General features: G+C 36.9%; 3 non-coding genes across 3 annotated transcripts; all 3 read right to left on the reverse strand.

Moving 5' to 3' along the window:
* Positions 1 to 1,702: 1,702 nt before the first annotated feature.
* Positions 1,703 to 1,821, reverse strand: LOC127654505 (5S ribosomal RNA). The gene has a single exon (XR_007971943.1). It is a non-coding gene; the product is annotated as a 5S ribosomal RNA (ribosomal RNA).
* Positions 1,822 to 2,506: 685 nt separating this feature from the next.
* LOC127654517 (5S ribosomal RNA) lies at positions 2,507 to 2,625 on the reverse strand. Its single transcript, XR_007971950.1, has one exon. It is a non-coding gene; the product is annotated as a 5S ribosomal RNA (ribosomal RNA).
* Positions 2,626 to 8,710: 6,085 nt separating this feature from the next.
* On the reverse strand, positions 8,711 to 8,829 carry LOC127654508 (5S ribosomal RNA). Its single transcript, XR_007971946.1, has one exon. It is a non-coding gene; the product is annotated as a 5S ribosomal RNA (ribosomal RNA).
* Positions 8,830 to 14,411: the final 5,582 nt, after the last annotated feature.

Below are 14,411 nucleotides of genomic sequence, written 5' to 3' on the forward strand. Positions count from 1 at the left end.
CGGGCTCATGCACAGCCTACAGGTCTTCACCTGGTGACTGTGCACCACCCTAAAATACTGCTGCCCTTCTGCGGTTTCCAGCCTTGTGCTGTAGGGCAATGATGCCACTTCTTTAGGGAACCTTACTTTAAGGAACCTCGCTCCATCCTCGATTCCAGTGCCCGGGTAGCATCTTCTTTTAATTTTTGATATGGGGTTGACTCCCCATCCCTCCAATTTTCCAATTATTTCTCTATCATCTAGGTAGACGGGCATGTGCATGAAGGAAACAACAAAGTCTCTATTTTGTAGTTTTTTAATTTCACAGTTCACCCCTTTTATATTCAGTCCATCAGTCAATTTCTCACATGTTTCCTCATTTTCCATTGTTAGTTCATATTCATTTCCTTGTCTTGGTCTTAACGCTAGAATTTTCCCATTTCCACATTTATCCACCATTGCTTTGATAATATCTACCGCTCTCACCTCATTAACATTCTCCACATTCACAATCATCGTCGCCTCCTTTAAGTACTTCCGTCCACCGATTTTGTCTTGAACGCCTTGTTTTTTCCCGTGTCCTGCTCGTTGTTGATAATCCAGTCTGGTGTCGCTTGCCATGCGCTTCTCTCCAGCCATTCCAGTATCGCTTTGCCATTCGTGTTTCTCCAGCCAGTCCAGTGTCGCTTTGCCTTTCGTGGTTCCTCCATCCAGTCCAGTGTCGCTTTGCCATGCGCCTTCCTTCAGCCAGTCCAGTGTCGCTTTGTCGATAATCCGGCCCATTTTAAGAAAGAAAAAAATAAAGAAAGACTAACCACCCTCCAGCTAGCAAAATGCTGCTGTTAGGTGGTTTAAAAACTGTCAAAAAAAACAAAAATACAAACTTAAAGTTAGAAAACCTAAAAACAAACACAAAAAAAATAAATAAATAAATAAACCACAAAATGGAGGAGAGCCTTCCTCTCCAACTGCAGCCAACACTTCCAATTGCTCACTAGCTCCTCTAGCTGCTCAGGGTGGTATGGCCGTAGTTTAAAGATGCTGTGAACAGACGGCTATTTAAAGAAAGCCCACTGCCTGGGCCTTCCTCCTTGACACATGTCTTGGTGTGTCGTTTCAGAAGGAGAAAATACATTGGACAAACAGACCCTGTCCTGACAAATGGGCATTTAAACTTACTAAACATTTCAAACAAAAAAATAAACTAAACAAAACAACAACCAAAGTGAAGTGCCTCCTGTCTCCACATTCAATTACATTGGAGCTGGACACACTACCTTTTCCTGCTTACCTGTACCTTAGCTGCCACGTTGCTTGCTAAAAGAGGGAGGACTCAGCGTGAGCAATGGGCCACGCACCGCAAGAAGCCACTGGGCCAACGCAAACCCTTCCCCACTCAAAGAAAGTCCTCTGGACACGTTCGATGGGAAATGTGCAACTCATTTTGCGGCAGCAAAGCACTTTGTTGCCACTTTCCTTCTCTGTGTGTTGCTGTCAAGAGGCAGCCAAAAAATAAAACCAGCCTCTGGACTGCCCCCTGGAGGAGGCAAGAAAAAGGACCAGGCTGTCATTTGCCACAGAGAAGGCAAAATGAAGGAACTAGATTGGGGGGGGTGTCTATTTTCTAAGGATGAATGAATAAAATAAAAAAAAAGAATAAAAACAAAAATCTCAGCTGTGGCAGGAGGACGTGTATTAGTTAAACCAATCCAGGAGAAGCAAAAGCTTACAGCACCTGGTATTCCCAGGCGGTCTCCCATCCAAGTACTAACCAGGCCCAACCCTGCTTAGCTTCCGAGATCAGACGAGATCGGGCGTGCTCAGGGTGGTATGGCCGTAAGCGAAAGATGCTGTGAACAGACGGCTATTTAAAGAAAGCCCACTGCCTGGGCCTTCCTCCTTGACACATGTCTTGGTGTGTCGTTTCAGAAGGAGAACATACATTGGACAAACAGACCCTGTCCTGACAAACGGGCTTTTAAACTAACTAAACATTTCAAACAAAAAAAGAAACTAAACAAAACAACAACCAAAGTGAAGTGCCTCCTGTCTCCACATTCAATTACATTGGAGCTGGACACACTACCTTTTCCTGCTTACCTGTACCTTAGCTGCCACGTTGCTTGCTAAAAGAGGGAGGACTCAGCGTGGGCAATGGGCCACGCACGGCAAGAAGCCACTGGGCCAACGCAAACCCTTCCCCACTCAAAGAAAGTCCTCTGGACACGTTCGATGGGAAATGTGCAACTCATTTTGCGGCAGCAAAGCACTTTGTTGGCACTTTCCTTCTCTGTGTGTTGCTGTCAAGAGGCAGCCAAAAAATAAAACCAGCCTCTGGACTGCCCCCTGGAGGAGGCAAGAAAAAGGACCAGTGAATGACATTTGCCACAGAGAAGGCAAAATGAAGGAAATAGATTGGGGCGGGGGGTGTCTATTTTCTAAGGATGAATGAATAAAATAAAAAAATAAAAAATGTCAGCTGTGGCAGGAGGACGTGTATTAGTTAAACCAATCCAGGAGAAGCAAAAGCTTACAGCACCTGGTATTCCCAGGCGGTCTCCCATCCAAGTACTAACCAGGCCCAACCCTGCTTAGCTTCCGAGATCGGACGAGATCGGGCGCGCTCAGGGTGGTATGGCCGTAAGCGAAAGATACTGTGAACAGACGGCTATTTAAAGAAAGCCCACTATGGGCTGAAATATGTGCCACCAGAAACTGAATTTGAACCATTTATATTTGAATTTGAATGGCTAAACTTGAATAATTGCATTGAAAAACTGAATTTGAATCACATCATTTGAAACTGTATTGTTTAATTAAAATTGAATTTATTCAAAAACTGAATCTGAATTGTATCATTTGAAATTGAATTTATTCGTTTGGAACTGAAGTCCAATAAAATTTGATCCTCACTGAAAATTAAACTCTCTATATATCTTCACATTCACTTCTCACAATTCAGATTCAGTTCTCAAATTCAATTTCAAGTTACTGAGACAGACATCCGGGTAGTTGGAGGATGAAGGAAGAGCAATCGAGCGCAGATCGATAGATAGCGTTCATTGGCGCACAGGACTCCTCTTGGGCCAATCAGCAACCCTGCTACCTCTTTTCCCATTCTTTTTATCAGTTTTTTCATTTTTGCATGGAACTCCTCAAGCTCCTTGCACTCTAAGAAAATATGCATCAGAGTTTCTAGCTCTGTCTCACACATGTCACATTCTCTACTCACATTTTTGTTTATTTGATGAATAACCTCCTTCGTGTATATTCTATCGTGTCTCAGTTTGAAGTCCAAATTCTCACAGTCCAATCCGTTATATTTTACATTTAAATTTCTCCATATTGTATTTTCTTCCATGCCCGGAAAAACTCTCGACCACACCTCCTCTGATGCAGGCATTTTAATTTCCTTTTTCACCATTATTTTGTATATCGTTTTCACATTTACCTCCCACAAAAACTTTTTTTCTCTCATTTTCCACAATATACATTTCCGGCATTCCCCAATATCCCACTTTGGCAGTTTCTCTTTCAATCCCTTCTACCCACTTTTCAGGCAGGCTTTTTTTAATATTTTCACATTCACTATCCACTTTTGCTTTCTCAATTCCATCATCCCACCCCACCACAGAATCGTATATCGCCCTATTCGGTAAGAAACCTTTCACATATTCATATGCCAAGTCTTTTACTTTCCTTACCCCGCTCTCATGAATAGTCTGTTATAGAGCATTTTCCCTCCCCTCCTTATTCTTGGGTTCAGGAATATTGGCTGATTGTGTACTTGGTTTATGTTTTCACATTCATAATTTACATTCACCACAAACTCAGCCCATGCAGTAAACACTTCTTGATAAAATAAAGGCAGCTTTTCAATCATTGGTTTTTTAACACCATGAACACTCCTTCACCACATCCTCCACCTTCATTTAAATATTTTCTCATATACCCCTTCCATCCATATTCTACTTTGCCACATAAATACTTTTTTATTGTTTTAACTCTTATTACGTTCCTTTTAGCATTTACATCTATCAACCTCAAACCGCCCTCACTGTAATCTGCTATTAATGTTTTTGCTGATATTTTCACTCCTTTCCCACCCCACACAAAAGTATTCACAGCCTCTTTTATTCCGTTTAACACCCAGTCTGGTAACTCAATTGCTCCCATCACATAATTACATTTCGTTAACAATAAAGAATTAACCACTACCACCTTGCCTCTTAGCCTTAATTCTCTTAGTCTCCAAAATTGTAATACTTGTTTAATTTTGTTTAGCACTCCTGACCATGTTGCATCTCTTGCCTCTTTTGCATTCTCTCCTATATTTACCCCTAGAATTTTTATAAAGTCTTTGGTTATTTTAAATGGAACATCTGCCCCTTCAACCAACTCTCCTCCTGTACTCATTATTTCAGATTTTTCTACATTTATTTTTGCACCTGACGCTTTCCCATATTTTTCTATCTGTTTCCTAATTTTATTTATACTCTCTATATCCCTAACTGTAAAGGTAGTGTCATCTGCATATTGATGTATTACACTCAATCCTCCATTTGGTATTTGGATACCTTTTATCTCTTCATCTTTTTTGATGAGAGTCGCCAGCGGCTCGGCTGTTATTGAATATAATAATGCTGACAGCGGACAACCTTGCCTAACTGACCTCTCTAACGGAAAGGGGTCAGTTAATATCCCATTAACTTTTACACAGCTTTTAGCATTCTCATATATTACTTTTATCCACTTTTGCATCCTATCCCCAAACCCAAATTTCGCCATTGTCTGTTCTATAAAGCTGTGTTCCACCCTGTCAAACGCTTTATTTAAGTCTATAGATAAAGTCAGTCCCCCTTTTCCATCTTTCCCCATCCCTTCCACTACATCCCTTATTGTGCAAATTGTATCTGTGATGTCTCTTCCCTTTATACTATAAGCTTGGCTTGGCGATACTATTGTCCCAACAACCTCTTTTATCCTATTTGCCAATACTTTTGTCAGTATTTTATAATCAGTATTTAAAAGAGTTAATGGTCTATAATTTTCTAGCTTCATTGGACTTCCTTTATTTTTATATAATATTGTGATTACCCCTAGTATGGGCTGAAATATGTGCCACCAGAAACTGAATTTGAACCATTTATATTTGAATTTGAATGGCTAAACTTGAATAATTGCATTGAAAAACTGAATTTGAATCACATCATTTGAAATTGTATTGTTTAATTAAAATTGAATTTATTCAAAAACTGAATCTGAATTGTATCATTTGAAATTGAATTTATTCGTTTGGAACTGAAGTCCAATAAAATTTGATCCTCACTGAAAATTAAACTCTCTATATATCTTCACATTCACTTCTCACAATTCAGATTCAGTTCTCAAATTCAATTTCAAGTTACTGAGACAGACATCCGGGTAGTTGGAGGATGAAGGAAGAGCAATCGAGCGCAGATCGATAGATAGCGTTCATTGGCGCACAGGACTCCTCTTGGGCCAATCAGCACCAATGTTTTGGAGCACAGTACGTTACCCGCCATGAAACTATGGAATTACGATTGTGTCAATAATAATGAATGTAACTTTATAAAACTGAACGTAACTTTTTCAGAAACTATCAAAAATATTCCATTACAAAAGAAGAAAAACACAATTAAAATGAAAAAAAATGAACTCAGTCGCATCGAATTTAACAGGCTCTTCAAATATGCTTCATTTTTTGTTAATGTTTTTCAAAGATTCGTTTTCGCAAATCGTGGATTCTGAATACATTGCCACAGATTTCGCTTACGCTTCGCAGTTTTTCGTTTGCTGTTTTGAGACAAACCTCTCGTGGGGGTGGGCTTAACAGTGATCTACTCTGATTGGATAGTGAGCTTTTGATGGACAGGTGCTCTCTGACCCGGATGTACAGACGTCACTCAGTGGCGCGCATATTAGAAAGCTCTCGCGGTGATTTGTAGTTATGCAATACGTCGTGCTTTGTTGTATTACTTACTAACAATATCTAAATAATATTTGACCTATAATTATATAATTTAATATTATATGAGACCTTCGATCGTCTAATAATCGTCTTCGATCAGTCTGTAAAGATGAGCTCTCAGGAGAGACACGGAGCGGCATCATCTTCCTCTTGTCCTTCAAGGCAGCTTGAAGTAAGTTCGTGTTACTGAAGTAACCAATAACATCGATAAAACTTTTATTCATGTAACGTTACAGTGTGCAACAGTTCTGGCTTTATTTTGCAAATTTATTGTTGTATTGTAAATGCATGCTAAATAAAATGTTGCTGTTTTGTTGTTGTCATGACTGCAAAACTGAAACCTGGCCATATCTTGGTCCACTGTTTGACTCTGCCCCGACTGCTGAACGGACTGCTGCTGACCCTGCCTTGTGCTGGTATTCCCGAGCGACTGGTTAAGAATTTCAAGGTTGTTATGTACAGCTGCAGATGCAGCATCTGCACCAAGATTTCTGCCTTGCTGTAGAATGAAGACCAGTTTGATATCTGCACTGTCTACATTGACACGTCCTTGAATATAATAACTGTGCAAAAGAGCAAACAATCAAACTACATAACATCATGACATGACATCAGTGCATTGCAAACTTGTGAATGACAATAAAAAATTATTAAAAAATATATAAAATTATGATGTTTTATATGTGTTTATCAAAACATTGTGAATAAATATAATAAAATATATGCAATATTCCACCACTGTGTTGAAATTTAGAGTGTTTTCTGTAAAATTAGAAAATTGTATCGATGTTATTGGTTACTTCAGTAACACAAACTTACTTAAAGCTGCCTTGAAGGACAAGAGGAGGAGGAGTGGAGCATTTGTTTTATAAGCAAGGTCTTTTATTCAGATATTCAGAATTTCTTTCTGAATACCAAATACCAGTAACCCCAAAAGAATGTGCTACAGTAATGGGTGCTATTCCCTCTGGTTTATGTATGCTTTTTAAAAACCGTAATTACTTCACCCCAGTATCTACTGCATCCTTTCCTAAACCTTGTGATACTTATGTTGGTCAAATCTGTTTTTCAGAGTCGAAAGCTAAAAACTATAAGATCTTTATTTCTTAAGGATTTGATTTCTGTTCCACCTGTTATTTCCTTTTGGAATAATTTGTTTGGTAACCTTAATTGGAAAAAATCTGGTCTTTACAGCAGAAATTCATTCTCACAAATAAAGTGAAAGAAATTTCCTTTAAGTTGATACACAGGTTCTATCCTGTTAAGAAATTTATACAAAGATTTAAATCTGACATTGAGCTAACATGCTCTTTTTGTGTGAATTCTGATGAAACAGTGGTTCATTTATTTTGGTCGTGTCATTACACTCAGAAGCTCTGGAATGAAATTGATGTCTTTATCAAGTGTAAGATTTTGCCAGGCTTCTCAATACATATGAGAAACATTATATTTGGGTATTTTGATTCAGACCCCACAAACGAAAATGTCTGTTTTGTTATTAATTTAATTATTTTCTTAAGCAAATTCTATATTCACAAATGCACATTTTTAAACTGTAAACCTATCTTCTCTGTCTTCTTAAAAGAAATAGAAAATTATCTAAATTTGATTTCAGTATCTACTAATAAGAAAGCCATAAGGACTGTTAGAATCTGCACTGCATTTGATCTCTTCATGTGAACATTTTTGTGTGATGTAATGCCCTACCTCTTCTTTTATTGTTATATACATTATTATTATTATCTTTTTTTTTTAAATTATTATTATTTTTTCTATTTATTTTTGTCTTCTTTATTGTTTTGGTTGATATTATGTGATGTACGTATGCTTTCTCTTTTGTATGTTCCTGTTCTTTGCATTAAAAAAATATGTATATATATATATATATATATATATATATATATATATATATATATATATTTTTTTTTTTTTTAAATAAATAAGAGGAAGATGATGCCGCTCCATGTCTCTCCTGAAAGCTCATCTTTACAGACTGATCGAAGACGATTATTAGACGATCGAAGGTCTCATATAATATTAAATTATATAATTATAGGTCAAATATTATTTAGATATTGTTAGTAAGTAATACAACAAAGCACGACGTATTGCATAACTACAAATCACCGCGAGAGCTTTCTAATATGCGCGCCACTGAGTGACGTCTGTACATCCGGGTCAGAGAGCACCTGTCCATCAAAAGCTCACTATCCAATCAGAGTAGATCACTGTTAAGCCCACCCCCACGAGAGGTTTGTCTCAAAACAGCAAACGAAAAACTGCGAAGCGTAAGCGAAATCTGTGGCAATGTATTCAGAATCCACGATTTGCGAAAACGAATCTTTGAAAAACATTAACAAAAAATGAAGCATATTTGAAGAGCCTGTTAAATTCGTGCGACTGAGTTCATTTTTTTCATTTTAATTGTGTTTTTCTTCTTTTGTAATGGAATATTTTTGATAGTTTCTGAAAAAGTTACGTTCAGTTTTATAAAGTTACATTCATTATTATTGACACAATCGTAATTCCATAGTTTCATGGCGGGTAACGTACTGTGCTCCAAAACATTGGTGCTGATTGGCCCAAGAGGAGTCCTGTGCGCCAATGAACGCTATCTATCGATAGCGGGGAGGTGTCTATTTACTAAGGATGAATGAATAAAATAAAAAAAGAATAAAAAAAAAATGTCAGCTGTGGCAGGAGGACGTGTATTAGTTAAACCAATCCAGGAGAAGCAAAAGCTTACAGCACCTGGTATTCCCAGGCGGTCTCCCATCCAAGTACTATCCAGGCCCAACCCTGCTTAGCTTCCAAGATAGGACGAGATCGGGCGCGCTCAGGGTGGTATGGCCGTAAGCGAAAGATGCAGTGAACAGACGGCTATTTAAAGAAAGCCCACTGCCTGGGCCTTCCTCCTTGACACATGTCTTGGTGTGTCGTTTCAGAAGGAGAACATACATTGGACAAACAGACCCTGTCCTGACAAATGGGCTTTTAAACTAACTAAACATTTCAAACAAAAAAGAAACTAAACAAAACAACAACCAAAGTGAAGTGCCTCCTGTCTCCACATTCAATTACATTGGAGCTGGACACACTACCTTTTCCTGCTTACCTGTACCTTAGCTGCCACGTTGCTTGCTAAAAGAGGGAGGACTCAGCGTGGGCAATGGGCCACGCACGGCAAGAAGCCACTGGGCCAACGCAAACCCTTCCCCACTCAAAGAAAGTCCTCTGGACACGTTCGATGGGAAATGTGCAACTCATTTTGCGGCAGCAAAGCACTTTGTTGGCACTTTCCTTCTCTGTGTGTTGCTGTCAAGAGGCAGCCAAAAATAAAACCAGCCTCTGGACTGTCCCCTGGAGGAGGCAAGAAAAAGGACCAGGCTGTCATTTGCCACAGAGAAGGCAAAATGAAGGAAATAGATTGGGGCGGGGTGTCTATTTTCTAAGGATGAATGAATAAAATTAAAAAAAAATGTCAGCTGTGGCAGGAGGACGTGTATTAGTTAAACCAATCCAGGAGAAGCAAAAGCTTACAGCACCTGGTATTCCCAAGCGGTCTCCCATCCAAGTACTAACCAGGCCCAACCCTGCTTAGCTTCCGAGATCGGGCGCGCTTTTTTTTTTTTTTTTTTTTATTAGAAAATTTCAATAAAATACATTAAAATAAATTGAAATAAAGATATACATTTTATACAGAAGATACAGATTTCTACAGAAGATACAGATTTTCTTCCACAACCTTTCTACATCACATGTCATTTACATAATTTAAAAATCTCCTTCACTTCCAGGCAACTTCCACATTAGATCCTTTAAAACACCACAAACTTTTGGGGTAAAAACACCATAAAAAACATCCAACTTATTTTCACATTTAAAATACTCAAACAATACTTCAATATACAATTCGGTTTTCCTTTTAAAAACAATCCAAACATCCAACATGATTTTTTCCTTTTTTGCTACAATTCTTCTCTCCCATATTGCACTTTTCATTAGCATCACACACAGATTAATAAAACTTTTGTTTTTACCCTTTTCTTCCATCCCAAACATCACCACTCTGTTCCATTCTACAGTCTTCTCATTTAATTCCCCTCTCAACATTTCAATCAATCTTTTACCCTTTTCCTTAAAATCTTCCAGTTCTCTACAATTTAAAAACAAGTGTAAAAAACTTTCATCTTCCCCATTACAAACTTTACATATTTCACTTAGTTCCATGTGGATTTTTTTTAAAATAACGTCAGTAAAAATTGCTCTGTGTCTGATTAAATATTCAAAACTCTCCAATTTTAGCGTCTATCATTATACCTTTCATGCTATTCCATATATCCTCTTCTTTTAGATCTTTGTATTTCTGTACCCAGTACTCATTGGCTTTTGGTTTCCTAAAACCCCCTCTCTAAAAAAACAGTAAAACATTTTCACAGTACATTCATTAAAAGCATATAGTTTTTCTCCCAACTTTACATGTACTTCTTTCCCTAATTTCTCTTCCTCCATATCTTCTATTCTTTTTATCCACTCTTTGGGTATTGCTTCTTTCATTATTTCATACTTATTTTGTAGTTCTTGTTCATTAAAATCCTCTTTTGCCACTTCCATTGTATCTATTATATACTGTAATGGTAAAAATCCCTCTTTAAATTCATATAAAATATCTCTAACTCTTGTGATCCCAACATCCCACCATTTCTTTAAAAAAATCACATTCCCCTGATTTAAAATGCCGCTGTTTAAGAACAAAGGCTGATTTAAAATGCTCTCTCTACCTTGAGGATTAAAATTAACAATAGTTAAAAATTTCCCCAAGCACTCATCAATTCTCTGTAAAAATCTGGCATTCCTTTCACCATCCAATTCTTAGTTTTCATCCATAAAATATTATCTCCCAAATTAAAATTCCCACATTTATTTAAAAAATATTCCATTGTCTTTTTCCATGCTGTTTTACTTTTCTCATCTAGATACTTTTTTATTACTTTAACTCTTAAGCTATTTTTTCTTTGTTCCACGTCTATCAATCCCATCCCTCCCTTTCCTACTTCTCCTATTATAGTATCGTATGCAATTCTTGGAGGTTTTCCAGTCCCATATAAAATCCAAAAACATTTTTTCAACCTTTTTTCCACCCACATTGGCATAGAAGTCACATATAAAACATACCATAACTTTGCTACCATTAAAACATTTACAATTAAAACTTTCCCCTTTAAACTTAAAGTCCTCAGTTTCCAAAAGTTTAACCTTCTTTCAATTCCTCCTAGTATTTCTTCCCACATTACTTCTTCAACATATTTTTCGTCTTTCCCTATTAAAACACCTAAGATCTTTATTTCCTTTGATTCTTTAAACTTAAAATCATTTGCTAAAACACTCGCCCTCCAAATCTCATATATACTGTTTTCTCTTCATTTATCTTGCTCCCTGATCCCCTACAAAACGTCTGTACCACTTCCATTGCTTTTTAACACTCTTTATATCCTTAACCATTATCGTTGTATCGTCTGCATATTGAAATATTTTTTCATTTCCCCACTCTCTTCAATGTCTATCCCTCTTACTTCTTTATCTCTTTTAACAGATAATCCCAAAGGTTCTGCAACTAGTGAGTATAAAAGTGCTGATAGTGGACATCCTTGTCTTATTGACCTAGTTAATTTAAAACATTCTGTTAAAAAACCATTACATTTTACTCTTGTTATTGCTCCTTTATATAAAATTTTAATCCATTTGATAAAACTTTCCCCAAACCCATACCCACTTAAAATCTCAAATAAATAATCATGTTCTACTCTGTCAAAGGCCTTTTCAAAATCCAAACTAATAACATATCCATCCCTGTTTTTTTCTTTCATATACCTTATTCTATCTATTATACTTATTGTTGTGTCTGCTATATCCTTCCCTTTCACTCCATATACTTGATTTGTTTTGATTATGGTTGGCATTACCTCTTTTAATCTGTTGGCTAAAACTTTTGTTAAAATTTTCAAATCTGTATTCAGCATTGTGATTGGTCTATAATTTTTTAAGTCTACTTTTTCTCCTTTTCTTTTATATATCAACTTAATTAATCCCATCCCCATTCTCTGATTCATTTCATCTTTCTTAAAAATCTCTTCATATACTTCTTTTAAAATACCGGTTAAAAAATCTTTAAAGGTTATGTAAAATTCATTCCCTAAACCATCAATGCCTGGACTTTTCCTTTTATTCAGTTCACTTATTGCTCTTTTTATCTCTTCTTCTCTTATCTCTAGGTCACACTCTTTTTGTCATCCTCTCCTACTTTTGTCTTTAATTGTTTCAATAATTCTAGTTTTTCTTCATCCTTTACTCCTTCTGCTTTAAATAGCTTTTCATAATATGCTTTTATTGTTTTTAATATCTCCTCATTTGTTTCCACTATCTCTCCATCTTCCCTTTGTATTCCTTTAATTGTTTGTGACATTCCCTTCTTCTTTCCAAGTCAAAAAAAACTTTGTACATTTCTCTCCTTCTACTGTGTACTTTGCTTTGCTTCTTAATCGTGCCCGTTATATTTATTCTCTTCTATTTCTTTCAGTTTTCCCTCTATTTCTTTTAATTTTTGTAAATCTTTTTCCTTCAGTATTCAATTCCATTTCTAGTTGTTCTCTTATTCCTCTTTCCTTACCCTTTTTGCATCTCTGAATTATCCCACAATATTTTATGGTAAACTTTTTGATTAGGTACTTCACATTTTCCCACCATATTCTTTTTATCTTCCAAGAACATTCCATTTTCTTTTTCCTTTTCAATGATTTCCTTTATACTTAAAACATAATCTTCATTCTTTAAAACCTCTGTGTTTAAAACCCATACTCCCGGCCCTCTTTTCATTGTACTCCAGTCTATTTGTATAAAAATTGGCTTGTGATCACTTAAGCTTGTTTCTACATATTTTATTTTTCCGATAAAACCCTCTATATTTCTGCTACATAAAATAAAATCTATTCTTGTTTTACACATAAAATTCCCAACCAATTGTCTCCTCGAATATTCTTTTTTCTTTTCATTTCTTTCTCTCCATATATCAATCATATTGTTTTCTTCCATTAGCACTTTCAATTCTTTCCTTCCTTGATCCGCTTTAAAAACCATTCCCTCTGCCATTTCTAATTTACTAAAAACCGTGTTAAAATCACCCATCATAATAACTTCTTTGTGTTTTTTTAGAAATTCCCTCAATCCATTAAAATAGCCTTTCTTTTCTTTCTCTTCTGTAGGAGCGTGTACATTTACTACAATTACTTTCTTCTCTTCATACTCCATTTCCACCGCTATACATTTCCCATCATTATCCTTATACACTGTTTTACATGTTACACCTCTGTTTTCTTTTATTAAGACTGCCACTCCTCTACCCATTCTACCATCCCCGTTGCTAAATAAAATTTCCCCATTCCATCTTTTCCTTATTTCACTTATAACCCCTTCTCTCCAGTTAGTTTCTTGTAAAAAAATCACATCCTCTCCTTTACACATTTCTTTCACTTTTTCAAATTTGCTTATGTCTAAAAGTCCTCTAGCATTAAAAGTAACGATTCTTAAAAGCATGAAAACTATAAAAACATTGATAAAACCCATCATGTCAGTTCATTCTCCTCCAGATCCTTTAACACATCATACTTATTCCCAGTCTCAATTGAGTCCTTTTTAGGCGTTTTTTTTCTAGCAGTCTCTAAATTGGGCATTACCTTCATTGATCTTCTTCTTTTAGTTGACTTCAGTTGTTTATCTTCTTCTTTTCCCCCTTCACTTTCCTTTACAGCTGGTTGTTCTTTACTCCTTTGATCATTAAGTTCCACATTGTCCAACTCACTTTGCAAACTTTCAGTCAAACCCATTTGGGCACTTTCCAAACTTTCAGTCAAGTCCATCTGTGTTTCCTCCTCTTGTTGTGTTTGTATTTCATGTCCATTATACGCTTCCCCTTGATCCTCAGTATCTTTATTTCCTGTTGATTCATTGTTTTGTAATCTTCTTAATTCCTCCTCTCGCTCTTCATTGTCTCGTTCATGCATTTGCCCGTCTACCTGCTGCTCCTCCTCCTCTCTCCCCATCCAACACTCACACCTGTTTAAAACCAATTTGCAATCCGGGCACGTTACCGCGTTGCAGTGTCTCGTGAGTGCCCCCTCTCCTCGCACTTATAACACTTAAATTCGGACAATCCTTTACCACATGGTCCGGGCTCATGCACAGCCTACAGGTCTTCACCTGGTGGCTGTGCATCACCCGAAATATTGTGGGCCCTCCGCCGTCTCTATTTTTGTGCTGTACGGGAGGGAGGCAACTTCTTTCGGAAACGTGTTTTAACAAACCTTGTCCCGTCCTCAATACTAGTGCCCGGATACATTCTTCGTTTAACTTTTGAGATGGGGATTACTCCCCATCCCTCCAATTT

The sequence above is a fragment of the Xyrauchen texanus genome, chromosome 13 (genome assembly GCF_025860055.1).
Source record: "Xyrauchen texanus isolate HMW12.3.18 chromosome 13, RBS_HiC_50CHRs, whole genome shotgun sequence".
Lineage (NCBI taxonomy): Eukaryota > Metazoa > Chordata > Actinopteri > Cypriniformes > Catostomidae > Xyrauchen > Xyrauchen texanus.